Genomic DNA, 25,119 nt, shown 5'->3' with positions numbered 1-25,119 from the left:
AAACTGCCCAGTCTCAGAAAAGGAATCTGTAGATATTGACAGTCTTCGATACTGCTTGTCCAATGAAACAGCCCAGCCAGATCACACTATGGTGAAGCCCAGAAGTAGAAAAGCCTGTTTTCATTCACTGAACATCCAATTAGCATTTTAGCCTCTTTTAAAGATAAATGGGCAGCCAACAATCACCAAACTTGAGAGAAAATCCTCTAAAATGAAAGACAGAAATCAAAATGATTAAAAAAAAAAAAAGAAAAACTGAAACAGACAGTGAAAGGAACAGACTCTTGTAGAAATTATAATCGAAGAGAAATTAAATTGCATTATAAGAGCAGGAAGCAGTAGGAAAGGTTCAGAGAAAAAAGCTAGTCTTGAAAATTAAAAATTGAGGAGTAGAAATAAAAAATTAAAAGGAGAAGTTAGAAGATAAATTTAAAAGAAAATCATAGAAAAAATAAAGAGTTAAGCTGTAGGAAATAAACTGATTTTCTTTATAAACGTTATATAACTATTTCACCTTTTAAACTATGTAAGTAGTTTTCAAAAATTGAAAGTGTAAGAACTAGGTTGGAAATTGGGAATTATTTTCACCTTTTAAACTATGTAAGTAGTTTTCAAAAATTGAAAGTGTAAGAATTAGGTTGGAAATTGGGAATTAATCCAACCAGATCTGCAACTTCTTAAGAAACTGGATTCTTTCCTAGAAGAAAAGAGGGTATGTAGGAGGGCAGGAGATAGCTGACTAAGGGCTACTACCTTGATCTACCTGCAGAAACAAGATTTTGTCTAGACTGCTCTGGTGAGGCTAGTTTTCAAGTGATCACTGAAACTTATTTGAGGCTACATGCTATCAGAAACTAGAGATATTGCAGAGAATGATGGGGTGGGAAATTCGCAGGAAGATTTTAACTGTTGTAAAAAATGCTGATAAAATATAGAAGGACTGGCACACCTCTCAGTTGGGCTAAGTGACCACAATTATAAAAGATTTTCAGCACCCAGGGTTAGTAATTTTATATGATCTCAAAGTTGTCCATGCATACATTTTGGTAGCAGAAGGATATTTAGTAACATGGAGGAAAAGCTGATTAAGTATATCCATATATGTATTAAAATTTAAGCAAATTTTTAATAAGCCATGAGACAAGATGCTGTGGAACACAGCTTAAGAAATTGGCCCTGATTAGAACTGGTTCCTACCAAAGCAACTGACAACAAAGCCTTACTGAGAGACCTTCCCTGATCTGTGAATTACATACACATCTAATCTCTTTCCCCCAATTAATACTTATTCATTCAACAAACATTTATGAACCACCAGTAGCTGTTAGATACTGTGAGAAGTAACAGAGCTTCAAAGAAAATGATCAGACACAGTCTTTGTCTTCATGGAGTTTATAATCTAACATGGAATTTGATAAGGGTGATAAGTAATTCCAATAAGGTCATCGAAAGGAGGTGTCAAAGGTAAGAGTAACTTAACCCACTCTGATAACTCAGAGAAGACTTCTTTGAGAAAGTGAGATTTGAACTGATAGGTGGGTAATAGTTAATTAAGCAAGTAGAGGAGTGAGTTTCAGGCAGAAAGAAGAGCATGTGCAAAAGCCTACGACAGAGAAGAACATGGTGCCTTCAGGGAAGTGAAGGGCTGTCTACATGGACCAGCATGTGGTGAGAAAGAGAGGCATTTTGTAGATTAGGGGCTTTATCTGAAAGGTAATGGGCAGATGTTGAAGAGTTTGAAGCAGAATCTGATCAGTTTTGAATTTTGCAATATTGCTCTGACATCTTTGCGATGATCAGACTGGAGGAGAGGAAAAGTATATTCAAGGAAGCCTGTTGGGAACTTTTGCATCTTGCCAACTTTTTGTTGAATTTTCTGTTCCTTATGTTTGGTGCTTTGTTTTCCTTAATAAGAAATTAGGAATAAAGAATAGGAAATTTCCTTGACAGGTTTTTAAGATTCAAATGATTGTTTCTTTAGGGGCCAAGAAACCCAAATCACTGAAATCTGAATTCATACTTGGTAACCAACAAGTAATAGGTTAGAAACAGGCTGTGTGTGTGTGGGGGGGGGAGGTAAGGAGAGGTCAGAAGGGCTGGGGACTTGAGAACTGGGTTCTCTTCAGAGTGTCCTTTATTTCTCTTGCTTTGTGTCCTCCCGCCCTCAGGCATCTCTTACTTGAGGCATTGGGCTTGTCAGGGCAGCCTCTCAGCTGTGATGTTTTGTGTAAAGCACTCAGTCAGTTATCACACAGCAGCAAAATTTCCTTCATGAACTATCAACCTATCTGTTGTATAATTTTATTATTTTAAGTTTAAAAATGAATATGTAAACTGGGGTCAAAAGGTCTATGTTTCAATAAGAAAATGGATTTGGGAAATTAAGGGCATGCCCTCATTTTCCCCGATATAAACCTTTGCCTAATTTTAAGTGTAACGTCAATCAAACGAGTTTGGGAAGAGAAATATTTCAAGTAAGATCTGAAATTCCTGTATCCAAAGACCCCATTTTTTAAACTTTTGTTCCAGCCTAAGCTGCTTAGAATATACTGGAGAGAGGCTTATACAATTATATAAGTGGAAAACTCAATCTCTGTCGATTCTATGGCATGACTGATTGTTTAATCACTGTTCATTCATTCATTTACACAAGTAGTTATGAAGCAGCGCTGCTGAAGGCACTGAGACCCTTGCTCTCGAGCGGTTTTCCTTCAGGCTGAGTGATATAAATTGGCAATGATAACGTAAATAGGCAATTAAACATTACAGTAGGTGAATGTGGTTGAGTAGCTCAAGGAGCACAAATAAGGGCATTTAACTCAGACTTGGAAGTTGTCTTAGAGGAGTGCAGTGTCTGATAGAAGTTTTACTCTGGGTACATAGAATTGTACCAGGCACAGCAGTGGAGAAGAGTGTTCTAAAGCAAAGGAAAGAGCGTGGCATTCCACAAGTCCAGAGAGAGCATGGCCCTTTTGGGATTAAGCGTAGTTCCGTGTGTGAGAAGATTGCGTGGGTGGAGGGACTAACAGAAGCTGAGGCTGAAGAGGTAAGCAGGGACCAGATCATGATGTGAGCCATGGTGAAGTGTTTAGGTTCATAGTACTCTGTGAGCAGAGGAGAGCCATATATAGTCTTAAACAGAAGATTATAATTATATTTGCACCTTGGACACACATCACCGTGAATGCAAGGCAAAAAATGGACTGGAGGCAAGCAAATCACTTAGGAAACTTAAAGTAATTTAGGCAAGAGATAGTGGTGTACCCTATGTTGGGGCCCTGAAGATGAGGAGAATTAGATGGAATAAAGTAGGTAAATAGGACTGGGTGATCGATTTGGATATGGGGCGCTGTGGCTAAGGGAGAGGAAAGAGTCAAAGATCATGCTCGAGTTTCTGGTTGGGATACTAGGTGGATAGAAGTGAGCATGTTGAGTGTATGGGGCCTGTGAGACATCTAAAATGAGATTTCTAATAGAAAATTATATTTATGGAGTCTAGAGTTCAGTGGAAATGGATGGGTAGATGGGAGGGGAATATCTTATCATGAAAGACCCTTTCATTTACAAATGACACAGTATCTCACCCATATAATCAAGGAAATGTATTGCCTCATGTTATGGAAAAATCCATAAGTATACTTAAGATTTCAGACCCATCTGGATCCAGGACTTAAATGAATTACTCAGGACTTAGTATTTATCTGCTTCCACAGTAATGGGCTCATTTTTCTGACCTCTAGCAACACTGTACTTAACATCATTCTCACCACCAGCAATCCCAGTAGAAAGAACATAATTCTTCCTTGATGGCTTCAACAGAAGTTCTAGGAAAGAATCTCCTTGGCTCTATTTGACCTGATTTGGGTCATGTGGAATCCCTAATTCAACCTCTGTGGCCAGATTGAATGGCTAAAAATGTCCACTGCAGTCATGTAATCCACACATTATAAAATGGACATAGGAAAACAGAAAAATGTCCAGGAAGGTGATAGGAAATTATGGTGCTAAAGAAACCAACAGAAGAGTATATTCAAGAAGTTGGAAATGGTCAGTTGTGACTAATGATGGTGCTAAGGCAACTACAAAAAGAATGTAAAATAGTCATTTGATTTAGCAACAAAATGATGATTTATGACCTTGGCAAAGAAGTTTCAAAGTGTGGTGGGTCAGAAGGGAGAATGGAGTGCCCCAAATGAAAAATTGGTACAGTGGTGGAGGCTGGGAGTATAAACAACTCTTTTAACTGTGAAGAAGAAGAAGTGAGTACCAGCCTGGTAGTTAAGTTCACAATTACAGCTTCATTATTCTGGGAACAAGTAAACTTGACCACTAATGGAGTCAAACGTAAGTGGTGCTGGACTGCCACCACCTCCTGCTGCCCCTCCTGGCACTGCCTCTGCATTCTTGCCATGCAAGTCCGGTGTCTCATTGTGAGGCAAAGGAGACTGACACACACCATTCCTAACAATAACAACCACAAAAGAGGGAGTCAACACCGAAAAGCTGACCACATTAATTTCTAAGGCAGCAGCGCAGAAGGAATGTGAGACAAAGTTTAAGAATGAAAGAATGAAAAGAATATACAAAAAAGTAATGACTTACAAGGATTTTTAATGAAGCATATCCACTTCTAATTTAATGAGCATCCATCCTTTAATTTTTCTAAATTGTTTTTGGGTCTGTTTCTAATGTCCTTGTGTGTGTCAGAATCGTATAGTAGCTTATTAAATGGGCTTTGAGATTAGAGAGATTAAGAACTGGCTCTAACACTCTTTGTGATTCTTGGAAAAATTAGCAAAGTTCTCTACCCCTCAACTTTCTCATTGGTAAACTGTAGCCAATAATAATAATACTCATTACATAAACATGCTCTGAAGATTGTTACATAATGTAAGGAAAGCACTTATCACCATGCCAATCACATACAAAGTATTCAATTGATGTTTACTACTACTGCTATTATTATATTTTAAAAAATTTAACCCCTCTTCATTCTGCATTAAGTAACTAGTATATCTAAATAAGTTTTGTTCAACAATAAATGATGAGGGGCTATCAATTTATGATATGTAAACTAAACCTTTATACTTATATTCCAATGTATAATAATATGGGCATCATTAATTAAGAATAACAAAATGCAAAAGAGAAAAAAAGAAAAAAAAATCAAGTTGCCTGTTTACTTTGTCCAATCAGATAATACTGTTTTTATTAACTTAAGACTCAGTTTCTACAAGTAGCCATAGCATTTATTAAGCATTCACTCATTTTTAGCACTTTCACTAAGCAAACCTATGGCCTTCTTGATTCAGATTCCAGCAATCTCAGATTTGCACGAGAGCCCGGTCTCAGCTTAAAAACGTCTTCAGCATCTTACTTTAATTATAAAATGGAAACCAAACTATTTAACAGCATCTTAGTAACAAGGTTCTTTTTCCCATTCACACTATAATTTTCTCCTGATTTGCATCAAAAAATTGTTGATGATACTAGCTAAATTATGGTTCCAACTACTAATGATGGATTCACAGCACAGTAGCATCTCATGTGGGAATTAGTTAAGTCCAACACAATTTCTTCTCCAGTGTGAGTACAGAATTCTGGTTTTTTTGGTTAATTACCAGATGACAGCTGGCTTGCATGTAAGGCATTTAAAGACCATGTCGCAGAAAAAAATACTTACTGTGTGTTTTAAAATGAGGATTACACTTACCACAGCAAGATACACTCAGGTGGTAGGGAACTGAGATAACCAGGCAAACAGCAGATTCGTGTCTTCCATTTCATGCTCACTCAGAGCCAAAAATTCACCCTGTGGACAGAGGACAAAATCAACTGATCCTTTCCTCTCTCTCTCTCTCTCTCTCTCTCTGCCCTCCGCACACATATAATTGAATTTATTTAAGTTAAATAAACATATCATGCTACTCCGCTGAAATACTTCCCAGTACACGAGATTTTTTAACATCTACGAACAAATTTTTTTACAACCATATATGAGAGTTAGACAATATTACTAAGTGCTTTTTAAAATATTTAAAACCAAATAAACCCCCAAAGAATTTGGCGGAGCTATTGCCCAAACTATGACTTATGTTAGGACCATAACAATGATAACAGAAGATAAGTTATGGGGCCAGAATATCCAGACCAGTTATTTGCCGAGGCCCTCCCACTACAGCTGTGCTGTGCAACCAAAATCTGGAAACGTCTGCCTTTTTCTGATATGGGAGTGGAAGAGCATGGGAAGTGTTGTTACAAAGCTGTGTGACCATATTGAATGTACTAACTGGTGCTACATGTGCTGAAATTTATCTTGGTAACTGAGATAAAAGTATTTTCTGAGTAAACACAATAGCAGAATTCCCCTACCACCACAGCTTCAAAAGATATCCTAATGGGACTTTCCTGGTGGCGCAGTGGTTAAGAATCCGCCTGGCAATGCAGGGGACACGGGTTCAATCCCCGGTCCGAGAAGGTCCCACATTCCGTGGAGCAACTAAGCCTGTGCGCCACAACTACTGAGCCCACGTGTCACAACTAGTGAAGCCCATGCGCCTAGAGCCCGTGCTCCACAACAAAGAGAAGCCAACCCAATGAGAAGCCCGTGTATCGCAACGAAGAATAGCCCCCGCTCGCTGAAACTAGAGAAAGCCCTTGTGCAGCAACGAAGACCCAACACAGCCAAAAATAAATAAATTTATTAAAAAAAAAAAAAGATATCCTAACATATCCTTCACGTGGTAAACCAGTATTTTTTTTTTTCTGGGAGCAATTTTCTTAGTCTATATAGATATACCACAGATAAATAAGTGGTGTATTGGGCTCTACAGATTAATACTTAAAATTGAAAAATGAGTACTTTTTCCTTCCTGAGGATGGACTCACTATATGGTCATATATGGATAGATTCATTGATTTCTATGTAAGTAAAATAAAAATGGAGCATGTATTTAAGGCAAAATGGAGAAATACATTCTCCTTTTCCGCCTAGGCCTATACTGACTTGTTATCTTCACAGGTCCACTATTTCTTTTTTGCTATTGTTTTATATATTTAACACAGTGTTGCAAACATTTGTTTGAGGAAAATGTGTAGACTAAGATTCAAAACAAAGGAGAAGGTAAGGAAGGTAGGAAAAAAGGAAAGAAAGAAGGAATAAAGAAAGGGAGGAAAAAAGGAAGAGAGGGAGGAGGGAGCAATTAAAGTACACTAGTGAACTTATGAAAGTTGTAATAAACTGGCAGTGTGTTAAAGTCATATGGTTATATATATATATATATATATTTTGTGTGTGTGTGTGTGTGTGTGTGTGTGTGTGTGTGTGTGTGTGTGTGTGGTATGCGGGCTTCTCACTCTTGTGGCCTCTCCCGTTGCAGAGCACAGGCTCCGGACGCACAGGCTCAGTGGCCATGGCTCATGGGCCCAGCCGCTCCGCGGCATGTGGGATCCTCCCAGACCAGGGCATGAACCCGCGTCCCCTGCATCGGCAGGCAGACTCTCAACCACTGCGCCACCAGGGAAGCCCCCTGTATGGTTATATTTTAAAGGAAGCCAAAAAATTTAAAAAGAATGACAAATTAAGTCAAATAATGAAAAGCACTGAATTTTGTCTCTGTGTGTGTAGAAACTAAAACACTTACTAGAGTAATTATCTTAGAATCTCAGAGTTGAGGGGTGTTTTTTTGTTTTTTACTTTGTAAGATATTTGCCTCCCTTGCAGTGATATATGGAGTATAATAAAAATCAGTGTTGGACAGTAAATAGCCCTAAGTTCAGAGTGCTATTAGTAACTTAGGTAACTATTAAATTACAAGTGCATGGGACTACTCATGCATTTCCAATTCTGATGTTAAGGCTGAATTATGATGAATCAGGTTTTAACTGGGCATTTTTAAAATAAAGCACTAAAGTCTTTATAGATAGTACAAAGAATCCTACACCCAAGGGAGTTCTAAAATTATACACGTCATTTAATACAAAAAAGGGCATACTCTTTGGACCCCATCCCCCCAAAAGGAAAGAAAGATATAAAGGAAGAAAGAATGGAGGCAAGGAAGAAAGGGAAGAAGGAAGGATGAAGGGAGGGAGGGAGGGTAGGAGGAATTAAATTAGAAATATCTTTAAGAGTACACATCCCTAGGAACTTTACTGAAAATTCTGAAAAACTGAATAAAGTGCATTCTGTATACCATCAATGACATTGTACCTCTTACCGACCTTCAAATAAAGTTGTAATCAATAAGAAATAATTGAATATTTATTTGAATAGTGATTTATTTAAATACTGCATGTGCACGTATTCTCTCATTTGAGTTTTTTTAAAAAGATTTGAGCTCATATTACTTTACCCAATTATATAGAGGAAATTGTGTTTCAGAAAGTTAATTCACCAAAGGTTATATCATTTGGGGGAGTGTGTTGGGGGAGGGGTGGGTCTCTGATTACAAAGCTCTTCACCTCGTACCATGTCGAAATCTCATTATTTGTAAATCATTTCTAGGATCGATTTCAGAGAAGGCTGGAAGTCTAGATTTCATAGGAACATGTCAGGTTTTCAAGCCGGAGTTCATGGGTTAGCTGAAGGTGCGGAGGAGAGCGCCTTTTACATGCCTCTGTTTCTAGTGCCGGCCCCAGCAGAAAGAAATTATGAAGGTAACAAAGAAGCGAAGCTATTTATTCCCGGACCCTGATTTTAAATCCCATCCTATTTGGAAGAAGCGAATGTGTTCTCCCTTTTTCCAAGTTCTTTCCTTAGTCCTTTCTCTCCTCTTCCACTAGCCCCCTTTCCAGAGGCCAAGGAGGAGGAGACGACAAAGGAGTGAACCAAGAGTCACAGGACTCGCTTGACTCAGATTCCACTTGGCTTTTTGCGATCTGCCTGTCCTCAGGCCTCCCTCATCTGCTCTGCTTCTGTCTACCAGGTCAGAGCTCCTTGCCCTACAGGGGCAGGCTGGAATCTTCCCAGTGCTCAGTTGAGTTATAGTGATGCTCTGAAATTCTGTATGTAGCTTCTAGGTCTGGATTTGAGAGAGGAAGTAGCAGAGGCTAATTTAAACCAACAGTTTGCACTGTGCTCGCCGGTCTAACATTATAGGGCTGCTCATTTATCTCTGGCTCCTGGTTCAAAATTCAAAAGCAGAGTTGACTAGACATTTCCAGATTCCTAAAATAGTCTTTTTATTGTCGTTATTGCTACTAAGAAAGCAGGATCTTCGGTACACCAAAGAGAATAAATTAATAAAATTTGATCCCCTTAAAGACTCTAATACAATTTTAAGAAGGTTAAAAAAAATGTTATGTTTTCAATTTTCTCTAGTGACTTCAATAACAAAATGGGAAGATTTCCAAGCCTTGCTTTTGGGAACATAAAAATCAAAGGCAGTAATAAAAAAAAGTGGATAATTTCATAAGTTTTGCAGCTTGACAGTATTGCTTTAAAAACTGCAAATCTTTGACACATTATGGTTTAAGAATATGCTTTCACATGTCTAATTGCTAGCTGATAGAAAGACATGAATCTGCTCTGAATGCAAAGTTTCCATCTGGCTAGCTGATTGCTTCAATGTGAGTTTGCTAATAATGAATTTTATTTTTTAAAATGAACATTTTAAATGAAGATATGAAAATGTGCATTTCTTTTTTTCTGAAGGCTGTAATGTGGTTATATCGTCAAATCACCTAATCCCAGATTCCTTACCCTAGATCAGTCTCCCTGGTCAGGTACTCTCACTGCATCCTCTGCTCCTCATTTATAGCTGTTATTGCAGGAGCAGTTAGGAAATTATTGGTGTAACCATGGTTGATAGACTGCATCCCTCCATAGGCTGTAGACTCTATGAATAGAGGGATCACATTTGTTTTGTTCATCATATTTCTGCTGTCCAGCAAAGAGCTCAATACGTAACAAGTAGATAGACTTCAACCAAAAACAGCATATCATGTATGTAATGCAGATACAGATATTAGAACCAGCTATATTTAAGCCAGACATTAAGAAATTTGCAAGTTTGGAGAATTTAATCCATTTATGTTTAAATTATTGATAGGCAGGGACTTAATATTGATAGGTAGGGACTTAATACTATTGCCATTTCGTTAACTGTTTTGTAGATCCTTTGTTTTCTGCTGCCTCTCTTGCTGTCTTTCTTTGTGCATTGATGACTTTCTGTCGCTGTATGTTCCAACTCCTTTATCATAATCTTTCTTGTTTCTATCACAGGGTTTTTTCTGTGGTCACCATGAGACTTACACAAAATATCTCACAACATCTTATTTTAAGCTGGTAACTTCAATAGCACCCAGAACCTTTTACTTCTCGCCGCCCCTCACATTTTAGGTTATTGATGTTATAATTTACATCTTTTTTATATTGTGTATCCAATAATAAATTATTGTAGTTATGGTTATTTTTAACACGTTTGTTTTTTTAATTTTTAATCTAGAGTTGTGATTTACATACCACTATTACAATATTAGAAAATCTGACCTTATATATTTATCTTTACTGATGAGTTTTGCATGTTCATGTTTTTACGATGCTAATAAGCATCCTTTTATTTCAGCTGGGTGTGGGGTCTCTAGTCAGACATGGTTACTCCCTTTGCTCTGAGGGCACAGGGTGGGTGTGTTGTCTGGGCTCCCCAGTCAGATGGAGTTGCTGTCCAGATGCCCAGGTTGGGTAGGCCCACAGGCTATGCTCCATAATTGGAAGGGGTCACTGATGGACTCCCTGCCTGGAAAAGGCTTCAGGCTGTGTCCATCAAACCAGCAGGCCACATGCTGGGCTCTGCTGCTGGGTGGGATGGTAGAATGGGCTCTGTGGCTGGATGGTACTGCAAGCTGGGCTCTGAGGCTGCTCAGGGTCATTGTTTTACATTGTTTTACTGGTTATATAAGGCCAGAGGCTATGCTCAACAGTTGGGCACAGTTGCTGGCTTGGCTTCCAGCCCAAGTGGTCCTTAGGATGTGCTCCCCAGCTCCTGGGCATCTGTGCCCATGCTTCCTGTAGGGCAGAATTGGAGACTATGTTCATCATTTGAGTGGAAGTACAAATTTGCTCCCCAACTTGGGCAGATACTGTTGGGGGGAATGTAAATTGGTACAGCTGCCATGGAAAACAGTATAGGGGTTCCTCAAAAAATTAAAAATAGAACTACCATATGATCTAGCTATTCCACTTCTAAGTATAAATCCAAAGGAAATATCCTGAAGAGAGATCTGTACCCTTATGTTCATTGGAGCATTATTTACAATAGCCAAGACCCAGAAATAGCCTATGTGTCTGTAAATGGGTGAATGAATAAAGAAAATGTAGTATGTATGTATGTGTACACACACACACACACACACACACACACACACACACACACACACAGGAATATTATTCAGCCACGAGAAAGAAGGAAATCCTGCAATTTGCAACAACTTGATGAATTTTCAGGGAATTATGCTAACTGAAATAAATCAGATGGAGAAAAATATACTGTTTGATCTTACTTACATAAAAAAATCTAAAAAAACACAAAAAACAAAAACCCCAAACTCATAGAAACAGAGATTTGATTGGTAGTTACTGGGGGCAGGGGTGGGGGCAGTGGTAGATAATGGGTGATAATAGTCAAGGGGTACAAACTTCCAGTTATAAGATAAATAAGTTCTGGGGATCTAATGCAAAGCGTGGTGACTATAGTTAACAATACTGTATTATATACTTGAAAGCTGCTAAAAGTTCTCATCACAAAAAAATAAATAAATAATAGGTAACTATGTGAGGTGATGTATGTGTTGATTAACCTTATTGTGGCAATCATTTCACAATACACATGTGTATCAAGTCATCACATTGTACACCTCAAACTTACAAAAAGTTATATGTCAATTATATCTCAATAAAGCTGGGAAGCAAACAAATTTGCAAGAATGTAAAACATCGCCACTCTTCTCACTACTTTTTTATTTTTTATTATTCTGGATAACATGTTTACTTTTCATAGTAATAGATAAATTATGCTAACCAGAGAAAATCCAAGTCAAGCTTGTAGCAAAGTGCCTGGAACATAGTAAGTGCTCAATTAATTACTTATTAGTATCATCATTAATAAAATTAGTACTATATGCTTATTGCATTCATAACACAAATGTGAAAGCCTGCTATCCAAATAGTGTCCAAAGCTATGTGTTTTGCCAGTCTTACCTCTAGCCCCTCTTTCCCACGCTATGCCCCATCCACAGAAAATTGTTTGAGATTGCTCTAGAACACCACGTCCACGTGAACTTCTCACCTTTGCATATGACATTTGCTCTGTCTGCAAGGCTCTCCTTTTCCTAGTCTCCTTAGCACACTCAGTCCTGACTTCAAGGCTTCCACGTCCGAGTTCATCTCAATCTCATGGCACTTTGTCCATAGTACTTTTAGCACATTTTGCTTCATATTTTTATCTTAATGACTTTTACCCCTTTCAAGCTTCTAGAGCATAGTCAGCATATAACAGGCAAAAATGCTTACTGTGAGAATGTGTGAATGCAAATGAGCAGGTTGTTTGCTTTTAGTATAATATGGATTTTTCATGTAGTGCTGTAAAGTCATTTCAATTTTCTTTTCAGGATTGTAGGGCTCTGTTTACTAAGGGTGATTACTGATATTGTTAAATATATGGGTCCTATTACCTGCCAAACCTCACCAGGTATAGATGTGCCACTGTCTTTGTGTTTTCCAACATTTGCTGCTAGGACTGGCTTTCTCAAACACACAAATTAATTTAGTTGGAGAAGCTTTTCTCACAGACTATCCAGGGACAAGAGGTCACTCTCTGGGTACCCTGAGAAGGCCCTTGTTGACTCTCAGCCCAAATTCTTAGTGAAGGTCACAGCCTTTAGGACCTAGCCTGTCTGCCCAGACAAGATAGGACCGGCTTTCATGTAGTATGATAGAGAAGGGAAAAAATTCAGAAAGAATTAAATGGTGCATGTGGTATACTTATTTCTTAGTGCCTATGAATTCCTTAATCTCAGTTCAGGTTTATTGAGTCTTTGTTAGGCATAAAAGTTGGGGATATTGAAAGCCACAAAGTTGCTAAGCGTTATAACAGGATCCTTAGGATAGGGTATATTTGCTAGGCTTCCAATGATGGATGTCTTATTTCTCTTCTTGGTAACATCCAGTCGAAATTGATATTGGAGGGTGGAGGGGTTAGGGTACCAGTTAAGCAATGTTTATGGTCTACATTACTATTACCAACTGTCCCAGTTTATCCAGAACTGAAGGATTTCCTGGGATGTGGGGACTGTCAGTGCTAAAAACTGGGAATGTACTGGGCAAATCGGAAAGGGTTGGTCTCTCTAGCTGATTTGTTTATGTCATGCTTAGAGAGCTTTAGCAACCAGGAGTACACTATTTTATTCATCCTAATACCACCTGAGTTCTATCAGTGAAATGAGAAGCTATTGTTATGAGGTGGGTTTTGATTAACTATATCTACATTTATTTATACTTTGCTTCTTGGGAGATGCATAATGCTTAGTGGCCTTGATTATGAAACTAATTTCTGCATCCATATGCCAGCTCTACCATTTATTTGCTGAGTACCCTTGGGAAATTTATTTAACTTCTCTGTGCCTCAGTTTCCTCTTGTGTAAAGTTTCTAATTCTAGAACCTATATTATTGACTTGTTATTGAGATTAAATTGGGTAACTTATATCCTTAAAATAGTGTTGATTATTGTTATTGCTGTTATCATTGTAACTATTACTACTATTAATCAGCTATTAATTATTCAATTACTCAATTCCCTTATCTGTAAAATGGAGATAATATCTCACATGGTTGATGTGAGGATTAAAAGGGAAGAGATAATATATGGAAAGTGCTTAGCACAGTAGCAAAATATAGGCTCTCAAGATTTTACTAAGTGTCAGTATTACTATTATTATTATTAGTTTGCCTTATTCTAGTTCCAAAGGTAGAAAACAGCACTCCGAATTACAAGCAAATGCTTTGGATTCTTGGGAAGCTTTCCATTTCCTAAGTTAATGTTTCTTGTGATATTTCCTTCATGTTTTGGCTCCAGCACCTAATAAACTATCTCATAATGACATCCTTCCCAGATGGTGATACAGCTGAGACAAGTTACTTGGGTATCCCTAGGATGACTTCCCATCAAGTCATCAGACCGCTGCTTTATTTCTAGTATGTGGTTGTCAGGGTCCCAGAAAATTGAGGCAAGTGAATGTCTGGGGGCAGATAACTGCCCTGTTTTTGCCACCCTTCCCAAAATTCTTAGTTCTTACAATTCAAGGAGTGCTTAGCCTTACTTTTTCTCCTAAACCTCCAAAGACATATTAGAGTAGATGTACATACATAAAATGCTTGTTGGGAGAGGAAATGAAAAACTGGAAACCTTTTTTAAAATCAAACATTTCTGACTATTAACAAGTGCAAGTGTCACGTTTGAGTTGAGGAAGGAAGAAAGGGAGCGGAAAGGAGATAGAAATTGTAAACCAATTGGGAGAGCTTAGCTAAACAATTAAGACCCCGGGGAACACATTATTAAGCATACATTCCAAGCCTGTAATGTGACTGTAGATTCTTTATGTCTCAGTATGGCATGACAGGTCACAGGCTTTGTAGCTCAGGAGGAAAAAAAAAAATTAAAAAAACACAAAAGGCTGGTGTAAGTATTTAAGTTATAACACCAGGGCTTACATAAATACAAATCAATCTTAAAACAACATTTGATATCCTCAGTCCTATGAACAAGGTAAGCATATCCAGCCTTTAAAGTCTCCGAAAAGGTGTGGGATCAAGTAAAGGAATGTCTGTGCTCACATGAACTCATTGTACAGTAGAAGGATTTAAAAGTAGTTCTCGGGGCTTCCCTGGTGGCGCAGTGGTTGAGAGTCCACCTGCCGATGCAGGGGACACGGGTTCGTGCCCCGGTCCGGGAAGATCCCACATGCCGCGGAGCGGCTGGGCCCGTGAGCCATGGCCGCTAAGCCTGCGCGCCCGGAGCCTGTGCTCCACAACGGAAGAGGCCACAACAGTGAGAGGCCCGAGTACCACACACACACACATACACAAAAGTAATTCTATTTCTAAGAAATTGTGAGAACTTGCCAAAGAGAGAAATCACAGATACTTTCAGGTGGTCTGAGCCCTGACTCTTACAAATATGTTTGGATGCTCAGTTCATTGACATCCTATGGTTGGATTTGGAGAGCTCTTGCACAAAACCAAAGGAGTGCAGCCAATATGTGCAATGGGATCCGTTTTATTCCATTTTTGTCCATCTCTATAATTCAGCCCTGTATAAAGTGACAAAAAAAAAAAAGCCCTGAAAGGCTCAGCTGTTCTATAGCTTGTGATGTGATAGGGAAGAGTACCCGTGAGCACACGCAGCATATGCCAAATGAAAACCAATACACGTAAGTGGCAGGGATGCTGGGCAAAAAATCATGGGCAGGCACATTTCATACAGGGATGGCATTAGCCTTTCTTAATGCCGGGGAAGATGGAGAAGATTTTCAAGATTTTAGAAGGTACGTAGACCCACTGTCTGAGTGAGAACTGAATATGCTTTAGGGGTTCATTGAAGTGTTTCTATGAAAGTAATTTTATGAATAAAAGATGATTAGTGGAATTCATTACGAGTTCAGAAAGTCACTGTTTTTCAGGGCGTGTTCAGGAAGTCATAGTAAAATGAGTACATACACTAAGCAGGCAAATAGAAAACATGGGTTTCTCTTTCTGGGAAGCTGGGGGTATTTTCTAGGAGAGGAGTTACTTTTCACCTTTCTACCTTACACGGAATCCATGTGAAAACGGATCGAGCCATGCTGCATCAATGCCTCATCCATTATGTCACTTCCCAGCCTGTGCTTACTTTTCTCTTAGTTTCTCTGAAGCCTTACCATGTTGACGCATTACAGAACTCATGCTCTTTTATAATAACTCAACTAGACTTACATAACAAACCATTTCTCAAGAACTTTCTCTTGCTATGATTCACTGGGTTTGGTTGCTTGTAGTATTTTTCTAAGATCCTCAGGCTAGTTTATTTTTTTTTTTAATAGTATGATTGGCCATGTTTAATGTCACAATGCATCACTATTTCACTCCTCCCACCAATGGAATAAATCAGATGTGAAAACCTGGCCAATGGGAACATCATCATCAAACAATATTTTAAAATTATTTCATGTGTTTTGGGAATGAATTCAATAGCCACTGTTCAACTCATTGATCAATATTTATTACATCATTACTATATTCTTAGGCACCGCTAGTAGCTAACTGTATTTCTCTCTTTAAATTACTAAGCAATTTATTATCTGTAATATCGGTAATATTCATTTAACAAAAACTCACTCATTTCAAATAATATATTTTTATTTCCTTCCATGAGTCAGGTATTAGGCTAAATGTTTTAGATACATTATTTCTAATCTTCCCCAAAGTCTCTGCAGAGTTGGAATTATTACTCTTTTTTAAATAAGTGAAGCCTTGAGACTCATAGGCACTGAGTGACACATCTAGGGTCACAAATCTAGTAGTGGGGGAGAGGTCTTCCACACCTAGACTGACGCCATAGCTCACCCCTTTACATGTTAGGGGGGTTGTCTGCCAAATCTTACTGGAAAGTCTTCATGGTCAGGGAAACGTATCTTGAAATTGCACTGACTAGTATGGAGTTTTCCGTGATTCATTCATTCAATATATTTTTACTTGGCTTTTGATTAAAGAAAGATCTTAGTTATTGATTTTAGGCAATGAATCAGCAAGGTTATGGGCTGGACAAGGAATGGAGCTAGAAAAAAGCCACAGGAAGGAAGATAATCTGAGAATAAAATCTATGTGCAAAAGATGAGAAGATCTAGACACAGGTGATCACTGTGACTCTAGCATTTGAAAATTCTCCTTAGTTGAGAAAATTCTCCAAGGAGAAATCAAACATTCACAAAGTGACCTAGATTCTTTCTTCCTCCTGCTCTCCCTCCCTCCCTTCTTTCTTTTCTTCTTTCCACATTAATTAATTACTGATATGCAAGGTTCTATGTTTTATGCTGAGACTACAATGATGAATCCTAGAAGACGCGCATGTAAGGAGATAATTATAAAATATAATCAATCCTTTACCAGGTCCTAAGAGAGCAAAAACGGCAGTTGAAAATTGCCAAGGTAGAGAATTAAGTAAAGAGAATTAAGCAAATTATATGTGTATGTGTGTGTGTGTGTGTGTGTATGTATATATCCAAAATTTTAATTATATGTATTTTTTATATATATATACATACATATAATGAAGATATATATACACAGTATTTACCTTAGGAAAGAAAGTTTCTTGAGAGCATGTATAATGTATTATATTTAATGTTTTAAAATTCATCCACTGAACTTGATAATTCATCCACTGAACCCTGATAACTGATCCTTACTAAATACCTAAATCACTTTCTTTGGTAAATGCCTAAGCTGACAATTTCTTATTCTCTTCAGCTTTATTTTATCTGAGTTTTCAATTTTTTATTTATGTTGAAATTCTACTCAAGACCTCTAATAACAGCCACAATACTTGTACAATGTCTATCGCTTTTCAATTTTCAAAGTATTGTCACATAACTATCTTTTTTCCCTTTGAACAGACTGTGTTCTAACTTTTCAGGTGATTAGACAGAGGTCATTGAAGGCTCTGTGACTTCCTTATGGTCACTCAGCTGGGAAGAATTTAAAGTGAGACCCTCACATTTCATAAGTCCAAAAATTTTCCTTCTACTCTACCAGAGTAAAGCAGCAGTGTGGGCTTTGTAAACAGTCAGACCTGGAGCCACTCACAGCCAACTGTGAGTCTTTGGTAAAGTTACAATATTAGGTTTCTTAGAATTATTAATAAATTTCTTAGATATTAATCTAAGTTTCAGAGTCTTCATATTTTGAAAAGTGAATAATAACTACCTCTGAAGTGTTGCACAGATGACAGGAGATCACATGAGGGGCTAGCCCACCTAGGCTCCCCCAAATGGAAGGCATTACTATTATCAGAGCAGCAGTCCATGTGAGTTAAGGCAAATCCAGGAAGGAGTATTGTATATTTAATCTGCTCAAGGAGGCATCAAGGAAGAGATGGAAATTAAATTGGCCTTTAGAGGAAGATAAGCTTTAGGTTGGTCAAAAAGAGAATTCCAGATAGAGGAGCAGCACAAGACAAGACAGAAAAGAGAATGGTGAAAAACAGAGGCAAATTAGATGACCAGTCTGATCAGGGAATATTTATGTTGAGGAATCAAGAAATTAAGGCAAAACAGTGAAAGGAAGTTAATTGAAGGGGGCTTGGATTCTGCGTTGAGAAAACATGACTTTTAATTCGCCTTCTACCGACTTCTGAAGCAGGGGATAACACAATAGAAGTGATGTTTTTGGAAAAGAGCTCAAAATCTTAGCATATGTTGGATAGGAAGAATTTGAAACAGGAACTAGGACATAGGTTATTGCAATCACTAGTACAGATGTGAAATGATCAGCTTAGCCTAGTAGAAAACAGACATAATGTCTTCTGGTGTGTCTCCTTAGGGGTCCCACAGGAACTTCAAAAAATCAACGTTTCCAAGCCGCCTCAAATATGATTTGCATCCTCTATTCTCTATCACCACCACCAAGAATTCTGTCACCCCAATCCAGGAATTATCCTTAACTTTATATTATCCCATCATGTCAACCATTCAGCCATAAAATCCTGTCAGTTCTGCTTTGTAACCTCCTCTCTTTCAACCTCATGGCCACTGCAAATATTCACTGAGCCTCTACTATGAAGTAGGCACCAGGGTACAGTGGTGGACATGTGGCTTAAAGTCTAGCACAGAAGGCAGACATTGAGTAGATATCCTGGGTGCGATCACTGCTACAACAAAGTACAAGATCCTACTGTCTGTCACAGGGCTGTATATCCTGATCTGAAGGGTAAATGAAGGTTTTTCTGCAGAAGTGACATTGAAACTGAAATCTAAAGGATGAAAAGGAGTTAAGTGATGAAAGAAAAGTAAAAAAATCCAGAAAGAAGGAATAACATCTGCAATGGTTCTGAGTTAGTCAAGGACGTGGCATGTGTAGAGAAAACAATTTCATGAAACTAAGAGTGTGTCTTTTGCTGAACTACGAATAATTTTCTCATTTTTTTTCTTTCTCCCTTGGACTACTCTCATCGGCTTTCTGCCTTGCTGCTAAGAGTGACCTTTCTAAATTTAAAACTCCTTATGTTACAGATTCTACAATGGTTTCCCACATTCTACTTAGTAAAGGCCAAAAACCCAGTATGGTGATGGGATCCTTCAGTTTCCTTTCGTTTGCCTTACTTCCATCCCCTCCAACTGTAAGTGCCAAGGCTACTATTTATGGCTCTTCAAAAAACTCATGCCTGTTTACCTACTTATGTCTTTGCCAAATGCTATTACCCCAACCTAGAATGCCTTTGTCTGTTTGGAAAACTCCTACTCATCCTTTAATGGAACTCATATGCCTCATTCTCTAAACCAGAGGTGAGCAAACTGTAGTTGATGAGTCATAATCCAACACTCTGCCTGTTAACGGATGACCTATGAGCTAAAAATGGTTTACATAGTTTTTAGAAACTGAAATAAAATGAAAAGAATAATATTTTGTGACATGTGAGAATTACACCAAGTTCAAATATCAATGGCTATAAATGTAGCCTTATTGGAACACAGTCTTGCTCATCTGTTCACTTACTGTCTATGGCTGCTCAATAAATAATAAATGAATGAATGTGAATGGGGTCATGGCCATGGCAGGTGAGAATGAATGTGGATTGTGTTGAGCACTAAACTGATATTTAATATTCATATCACAAATTTGTGCTACTTTTATGACTTTTAGCTGAATTGAAAAAATGCAATAAAACCAGGAATCATTTTCATTCAAATGCCAGAAAATATGAGATGTTTGATTAAACAGGAGGGGTTATACTGAATATAAGCTCCAGTAACTAACTCTGAACTTTTATTAGCTTGAGGACAATCTTCTGATTTTTATAGGAACCATTCTGGGCAGTATATTCACTCTTGGGGATGGCTTTGTGTGCTCTTGGGCCAACTTCTCTTTTCTTTTTTTTTTTTTTTTTGCTACTAACTTACTTGTCTTCTGCACATGAGGCTGCATTTAACTTGGCTGAGAAGCGAGAATAGATATTACCACAATATAAGGAATTAAAAATCATCCCTGCACTTAAAAGAAACACATACACAGACACGCACACACAGGAGGCCACAGAGTATGCAGGGGAGATATTTTTCTCAATTGTTAATACAATGGAGAGCCCAGCTTTCACCTAGGGATATGTTTCTTACTGAGATTTAGAACAGGTTGGTCATTTTCATTGAAATTTTAGAATGGGATCTTCAGAAATCTATTTACGTGAAGGATTTGTGAAGCCCCCTGGGAATTAATTCATTCTGAGCAAAAAGAGAGACTGGGGAACAAGTTTAGGGCAGTAGCAGAGCTTCAATGGTCACAGAGGAGAGGTAACTCTGAAAACAGCAGGTCTTTCTCTTTCTAGTTGCCTATCAGAGCAGCCCCATGGACTCCTGTCTAGTCCCTACACATGAATGTTAAATCTGAAAGGACAGTTTCTCAGGATCTTGGTATCACACTGAACCATAAGCAGCATTGCTTTAGGTCTTCTTCAAGGCAGTGTATGGGGAGAAAAAAGGTGGGAGCAGGGGAAGGAGAAAGGACTTCTCTCCCATTTGGCAGACTTGAGTTTAAAACAGATCTGTGCTTCAGTGTCAGTGACAGAGGAACAGGCTGTGGCCTCACCACATACAGAGGTACCTGCAGAGGAGTTCTGAGTGAAGAAAGCTGTGCCCAATACACGTGTCAGCAGAGTCTGCACATGGGTGTATGGGAACACATAAGAGGGGCATCCAAACTGGGAAGGTGGAAGGTTTCCTAGAGGATGGTCTAGCTAACTGAGACCTAAACAAAGGAGTTGGAGGTGGAGGAACATCTACTACAAAGGCTTGGCTGTGATGAAAATCATAGCTTATTGGGAGAACTGCAACTCATTTAATTCTGACTACAACACTATGAAGTGGGTACAATTATCACCTCCATTTACAAATGAGAAACTGAGGCATAGAGAAGTTAAGTAACTTGCCCTAAACTACATAGGCTAGAAAGTGGCAGATATAGGCTCTAACCCCAGGCAGTCCGACTCCCAGGTCTGTCATTCTAACCTCCACTGTATAACATTAGTAGTTAATTGCCACCTTTAATTAAACATGTATTATAAGTCATATACCACAATAAGTACTTTATATTATCTGATTTAAGTATTATCCAGTTATTTCTTGCTTCATAACTTACATAACTCACTGGCATGCTGGGAAGTTAGAGCTAGCCAGGAATGAGGACCAAGAACCTTAGTTCTGCTTCATTGGCTGTCTCTGTGTGGCCTGGGCATCCTCAGAGCTCATGACTGGGTTTCAAGGTCAATAATCCCAAGAAAGAATCAGGTAGAAGCTGTGTTACTTTCTATGACGTGCCTCAAAAGTCACATAGCATCGCTTCCACCATATTCCATTGCCTAAAGAAGTCATAAAGGCCGGTCCAGGTTCAAGGAGAGGGAGGCAGACTCTACCTCTGCACTGCAGGTTCTGGAAGTACATGTGAGACCAAGAATATAGTAGCAGCCATTTGGGAAAAATATATTAGTATGTAATATCTGATTTAATCTTCATAATAAACCTATGATGTGGGTCTTATTGTCTTGATTTTGAAGATGAGAACCCAGGCTCAGAGAGATTAAGTAACTGGACCACCACTATGTAGCTGGTACATGGTGGGAGAGAGAGCATGTTTCTCATCAGAACTCCATGCTTTGTACCATCTTCAGCTTCAGGTGTTGCCTCCTTAAGCCTTCCCTAACCACTACTTTCTCAACAAAATTAATTACTTCTTCTCTGTAATATTTCATGATCTTCTCTGTCATATTTCATGATCTTTTGCATGCATCTGTTACTTTGTGTATGAAAAGGTAGGGTTTTAGAATATGCTATTAAAGCACATGAACTTTGGAACCAAACTTCTTGGATTCAAACCTCAGCCCTGCCACTTCTCACTAGTTGTTGAACCACAGATGGTCACTTGGCCTCTCAGTTTTCTCAACTCCAAAATAAGAATAATAATACCACCTTCCTACACAAGTTGTGAAGAATAAGTGAGATAATTGTAGAGCCTGGCACACAGTAATTGCTCAAGTGTTAACTATTATTCTGCATTTAATTATTTGAACGTCTGCTTCTCCTGTGAGATGGTCAGCTTTGAAGAGTAAGGCTCCATCTTATTCTTATTTGCTCCAGCATTTAGTCCAGGACCTCAATATATACTCATTGTACTAGATAGAGGGAATTTTGCCACCTGACTTGTTCTTTTCAATGGGTCCTTGCATTTCAAGTAATAAATGCTTTTTTTCCAAATTCTTCTTTAAGATAAAGGCATATTTAGAAGTGAACAAAATGTTATTAAAAATTTAGTCACAAAAGCAGATGTCCATCATATATTTAAAATTATTCTTATATTCATTCTATAGCTCCTACATCTACTTCTTCAGTTACAAGTTTTTTTTAATAGCTAGAAGAGACATTAGAAATCATCACTGACATCTCCCTTATTTTATAAAATATCAGAGAGGTTAACTATTTTTTTCATTGATAAATTAGTGATAAAGCTCAGACTAAATCCAGGACAGCTAATATCCTTGTTTGATTCACTTCCTCCACTCCATTTACTCAAAGAGAAAAATATATCAATGCAATGACTGAGAAACTCAATAACATTAATTATTTAATAAAAATAGTTTTTGAGCACTCACTTTATGTAGGTGCCACGCTAGGTTCTGGCAATGTGAAAACAATGAGTCACAGTCATGGTCCTCAAAGACAGACATGTTGAAGAAGAGCCTGTCTTCTTCTGCTCATGCCTATGAGCACAGACAACCTCCACATCACATGAGAAGCCCATACCAGCCCATGATTACTGGTACAATGTGCTTCTGGGGGAAAAAAGTAAATCCAAATTCTAAGAGAGGAATCCAGGGTAGTTACTCAAAAGAGGTTAACATTTGAGCTGTGTCTTGAAAAATGAAGAGCCTTTCACCAGAGGGTGGAATTCTAGACAACAGAAACAACATAGATCAATCATCAAATGCTCATGTAAAAGCCACCGTGGGCCAGGACATATGCTGCATAGACTAGAATACAAGAGTGAGCAAGACAATAAGGTCTCTGCCTGTGTGCATCTTTATCCCACGGGGAATTCTAAGGGTTAACTACAGGTGATTTGTCTTTTAAAAGTACAATAAAAATCTTTGTTAAGGAGATTTAATTTGGGCATAGAGAGGATAAAAGAGAAGCAGGGCTACTTCCTGAGGAAGTGACACTGAAGTTAAAGCCTGGAGGCTGATAGGAGAATTAACTACCCTAAGTGGATTATGGAGTAGGAAGGGCATTAAGAGACTATACCACAGTCTAGTGGCCCTGAGGCAGTAATCAGCTGCGCATAAAGATGAGCAGGGTCTGGACATAAACAATAGGGACAGGAGTGACCTGATGGCTTTCGAGAGGGGTGGTGGAGGAGGGGGTTGGTTAAGGAATATATCCATGAGCAACAGTCAATGAAGCCATTGAAGAATTTAAAAAGAGAGAAAGGAAATGATCGAATTTGTAATCTTTTTTTTTTTTTTTTTTTTTTTGTGGTACGCGGGCTTCTCACTGTTGTGGCCTCTCCCGTTGCGGAGCACAGGCTCCGGACGCGCAGGCTCATCGGCCATGGCTCATGGGTCCAGCCGCTCCGCGGCATGTGGGATCTTCCCAGACCGGGGCACGAACCCATGTCCCCTGCACTGGCAGGCGGACTCTCAACCACTGGGCCACCAGGGAAGCCCTGAATTTGTAATCTTAAAAATCACTCTGGGGCTTCCCTGGTGGCGCAGTGGTTGAGAATCTGCCTGCTAATGCAGGGGACACGGGTTCGAGCCCTGGTCTGGGAGGATCCCACATGCCGCGGAGCAACTAGGCCCGTGAGCCACAACTACTGAGCCTGCGCATCTGGAGCCTGTGCTCCGCAACGAGAGAGGCCACAACAGTGAGAGGCCCGCGCATCACGATGAAGAGTGGCCCCCACTTGCCACAACTAGAGAAAGCCCTCGCACAGAAACGAAGACCCAACACAGCAAAAATAAATAAATTAATTAATAAACTCCTACCCCCAACATCTTCTTAAAAAAAAAAAAAATCACTCTGACTCCATGGACAAAGCCACAAGATTGTGAAAGACAGGGCACACTCAGGAATTGAAGCTAATTTTATAAGGCTAGAGTTTAGGGCCTGAGGTGGAGCATCTCAGGAAATGCAGGCTGGAGTCAGACGCTGGAGGAAGTTCCTTCTGTCTCAGGGTAGGACTTGTGCATTTTATCCAGCAGGAAATAGGGACATCTTGAAGATTTACATACAGGAGAATAAAACATGCAGACCATAAGAATCATGCCAAAAAGACTCATGTGTATTCAGGATATTGCAGTTACTAGTATAGATAATGGATTGACAGGTTATATAAATACTTTATATAAGTTGGAAAAAAAAACAACAACTGTGTACTTCAGTTAACCAGAACAGCCTAGTTTCTGCCTTCCAGTTAATTGAAATTTGTTGAGGACCTCAAATGTAAAAAGAAACAAACTCGGACATGGCAGAGAAGGGCAACAAAGACCTTCCTATATAATGCCTGTTGGGATGGACTTTCTGGTAAACCTTGTGTGAGCTCCCAAGGATATGCCTGGGCACATACTAGAATAGTGCTTGCCTATGTGATGCAACCGAATGCTGCCTGTACTTGCTGCAATTTCACTTTGTGCCTCTGGGTGGTAATTAGAGATTGTTTGATCTTAGTCAATAAAATACTATTCAATTTCCCCTGAAGACATCAGAGATGTATTTAGTATAGTAAAAATATTTTCCCATGCCACTATTTGAATTTCAGGCATACATTTCTACTCATTTAATTTCCACCTACTTACACAGGCTCTTTAACATACAGACTAAGGGCAAAT

This window comes from Grampus griseus (genome assembly GCF_964374135.1).
Source record: "Grampus griseus genome assembly, chromosome: 11".
Classification (NCBI taxonomy): domain Eukaryota; kingdom Metazoa; phylum Chordata; class Mammalia; order Artiodactyla; family Delphinidae; genus Grampus; species Grampus griseus.
This window is presented reverse-complemented; position numbering follows the sequence as displayed.